Below are 4,333 nucleotides of genomic sequence, written 5' to 3'. Positions count from 1 at the left end.
ATCCTCTGGGACCAAAAACTGATGCGAGCGTGGGAATAAAATAAAAGTTTGACAAAAAAAGTTGCCTTCCTCATGAAATCTAAGTGGTCAGGAAGGATGAACAAATGACTGAACACACAGAATATAGCAGACCGGTACCGAACAATAGATTCTTCAATTTTGTTCTTTCACATCTTCTGTGACTTTTGAATATTCTATGACATTATTATACCTTTTCCGATATTTGTTTTTTTTGCAATCCACGGAATATATTTGCTTTGTACGGTTTACAGTACGGTTGAAAACTTTTTATTTATTTTTGGAACGACCTAAAATTGATGCGCGCGCGGATGTAATCTATATAATCAAATATCATGGCCTAATACCGACTACCGGTGATGTTCCGGTGGAGTAATTTCCTCTTTTTTTGGTCCGACATTTGAGAAAAAGAGACGGGGACACTGGCCAGAACAGGCAATTACATGTACCGCAATTTTAGCCACCTGTGCGTCGGTATGATTGAAGAAGAAGAAAAAAAAAAACACTTGCGGGCCGGATACCGTTGTGAAAGATTGTTTTGGCATTAACTTCGACGGCATCTTTCCACAAAGGAAGAACGCTTAGTCACAGAACAGTCAATAACTGTTATCACTTCTGACCTAATGACCGTTGGTGTGATTTAAAACAAAAACCGACACAGTACAGACCTTACCTTACAGCCAGATTGGGCAGCAATTTTCCATCATAGACTAATAGTCGGCCAACGACTCTTTTTAAACTCTTTTGCCAGGTATTCTTTGGTCTACGTCTCTTCCTTCTGCCGTCCGGTCGCATCCAAGTCATATTGCAGTTTTTAAGCGCCGATGGTTAGGCGTAGGCTAGGCATGTGATGTGCGTTGATATCTTTTTCTCTCTTGACATAAAATGTGGTCACCTCAACCATGTTAAAACAAAATGATAAAGCCCCTGTCACAAATCAAGAATTGAGCTCGGCCGAAGTGTTGGCGAGCTCGAAATGGGCATTCTCGGCCGACGTCCTGACGATTGCAAGGGCTTTTGGCGACTCGTTAAGCAGACTGGCAGTTGGGATTCAAACCGTGTGATGTCAGCTGCGCACAAAAAAGAGAGTAAAGACAATTTTAGTAATTAAAATTACTAAAACTTAACAGAGCTTTAAAAAAAAAGGCCCCATTCAATTTGTGACGGGGTGGATTTTTAGCGAAAAAAACCGCCTACTTTCGTGCGATTTTGAAATTCGGGAAGATCCAGCTGATCTACAAATTTGGCTTGAATTGGCGTCTTAAAGACACTGGAAAGAGCATGGAATCAATTGTGAGTTCATCAGTATGATATAAAAACATACACTGGACAGAGGCAGTAATTAATGCGAGCAATTATTCCGTTGGGGGGGGGGTGCAGGAACATGCAATTACTCGGATATTTAAGTCATAGGTCTGCTTTGGATGTCCACTGGGAGAAGTTGCATTTGTTTGACCATGAAAGGGTTGGGTAAGCAAAACGGGGCACCGCCGGGACACATGGACTATATCACGTAGCGTGAAATTTGCAGCTCCATAGGGCCACTGCAGGTTCCCCTACGGAGATGGTCAATATATTGAAACAAGAAAATACTGAAAATGAAGAAAAAAAATGTACTGTTTGGTGTCATTGACTGTACATGTAGAAGTGAAATTAGTAAGATAGCCAGGAATGTAATTGTAGAAGTGAAACTAGCTTGGTAGTTGTAGAAGCGATACGAGTTAGGTAGCCTTTAGTGTAGTTGCTAACTTGGCAAGCTATTATAGATAGGCTACCACACAAGTTGTCTCTTTGTTCACGCCTTGAATACAGGAATCAAAATAAGTGATAACGTGTTTTGTTTCTTGAATTCTTGCTAATGTTACAGTGTTCATTGCCTCTTTTTTTTAAATTCAGGCAATTATTTTTTCACCGGAGTCGTCTTGATCATTTTTTTCGCGCTCTTGCGATTATGAGCCTGCAGGGGATGCCATCCACAAAATTTACTTTCTGTGATCGGATGTGGCCTAGTGGCCTTGAAGGTCTCATTGATGAGTTTCTCCTTCACATAGATTTCTATGTTATAATTCGTGGTTTACATGGGCGAGTTCATAATGAAGCTACGTGAAATTTTAGCAGATTTTTCATTCTATGTTGAGCACATTTACCCTATATCGTGGGGGAAAATTGCCAACGTCAACTATAGGCTCTTTTTTTATAGCAATTACAAACTACGATTAGTCAATCCCCACAAAGGGCACTTTTTCGCTACTAGTGTACAACCGCACCACTCAGAATCCAGGACTGTGTACCTCCGACCTAGCGCGCGGCTGCGAAACTTTACCTGCCAATATCTTCAGTTACAAACAAGCTTTCACCAATCTAACTTTTGAGATCAGTTCCGCTGGCTAAAAGGGAATTTCTCACCGCTAAAAACACGCGTCCTTCCAGCCGTTTATTTTTTGGCTCGGATTCTTTTAGGGTACCCACTCAGAATAATACATCAATGAGACCTCAACAACAAATTCACGTCTGAAAATAGTTTCATCAGGTTGGTAGAATATAGGATATAGGAGAATTCTTTTTCACAACCAAACTGTACTTACATTACTTACGTTTCGATGTCTCTCAGACACCTTCGTCTACATATATAGCGGGGGGATACAAGCTTAGCCATGTTTGGGATTGTTTTCTCGCCGCAAAAGCGCCACCTACATCGGCTACATATAGCGGTACCCGGTTAGAAGCAGAACTGCAGTTAGATGCTCTGACGAAGATGTCTGAGAGACATCGAAACGTAAGCAATGTAAGTACAGTTAAAAAGAATTCTCCTATATCCAACAAATTCACAGACTTTTATATATATTCAACGTCTACTTTAATATCTTGTTCTTTTGTACCTTTCAATTCCTTGATACCACATGGCATCCAAATACCTTATTTTCGAAAGTTAGGGAGTATTTTTCTATAAACATTTTGTTTACAAAGATTTTGTTGCGCTAACAGCATGCCCTGCAAGATTGTTTTGCATAACCGGAATAAACCGCCTTCAGACGCAACACACCAGTTTTGTTCTGTGTGCATAGGACAGGGCAGTATGGATAGATACATACACATAGGAAAGACCCATACGTATTCTTTGCTAGGGCCTTCACACTGAAACCGAATTAGCAGGAATCAAGCAGAACCTGCCGGAATGAAGTATTTGCAAAATTCGTGCCACATTCGGGTGGGAATTCCAAATGGACCTTATATCCCAGTTTCATCCGGTTGGTACGTCACTGAACCAGTCACAATTGCCCTGAAGAAGGTGACAGGCGGTCACCGAAACGTCGGTGAGAATAAAGAAATAGTTGTGTAAAAAGAGTCTCTTTATTCAGGACCTTATGTCCCCTTCACACGAGAAGGAATGAGCCAAATTGCCATGAGAGTAACTATTCTTTGTCTATTCCTGGGTATTTGTAGTGCATTCTAGACATTCTCACTGCATTCCAGATATTCTTTTGGCCACATTCTGGCAGGATTCGAAGTGGCTTGCCGTTTCGGTTCTCCATCGAATGAGATAAGAATGTTTCGAATAATGTTGGATTGCCGTAGAATGCGGTCATACTGCAGTTAGAATACACACAGAATACACTTTGAATGCCGTTCGATATTTCTCCACTGCAAATGCACCTCGAAAGTTTTGAGCAAGTCAAAAACCTTCGGGCCAGCCAAAAGAACGGGCACAAATATCTGGAGTGCAGTGAGAATTTCTAGAATACATTACGAATTCCTAGGAATAGAAAATATAATTTTCATTCTGACGGCATTCCGGTTTATTCTTGCTCTCGTGTGAAGGGGCCTTTCGACAAGTATAGGAATCTTTGAGTGTGGCTCTTCTCAAACACGAGACCTCTGCCTTTATGCCCTATCCGAGAGGAATGTCCTAATCAAAGATAGATGCTTATTTTCACCTGAGTCGAGTGGCGAAACAATTGGAAATTGCATTCTGCTAGTGATTCGATATTAGAACCTTTAGATTCTTCAAATGTATACGTAAGTGAACGACCCTATTCACAAGATCACCACACTACCTTGTTGTTGACATCTTGTCTACAAAACAACACAAATACCGCACGATAATATGACTGATGATAAGCGTTCGGTGAAGATATACTTGTATTTATCATCTTGTCAGTTCTTACGGACCTGCTGCACCCGCAAAAGCTCATAATCGTGATCTATTGATCCATTTGGTCCGACAATGTCTCGGTGGAGTAATTTTCTCTTTTTTGGTCCGACTTTTGAGAAAAAACGACGTGGACACTGGCCAGAACAGGCAATTACATGTACC

Source organism: Branchiostoma floridae, chromosome 3 (assembly GCF_000003815.2).
Source record: "Branchiostoma floridae strain S238N-H82 chromosome 3, Bfl_VNyyK, whole genome shotgun sequence".
Classification (NCBI taxonomy): domain Eukaryota; kingdom Metazoa; phylum Chordata; class Leptocardii; order Amphioxiformes; family Branchiostomatidae; genus Branchiostoma; species Branchiostoma floridae.
This window is presented reverse-complemented; position numbering follows the sequence as displayed.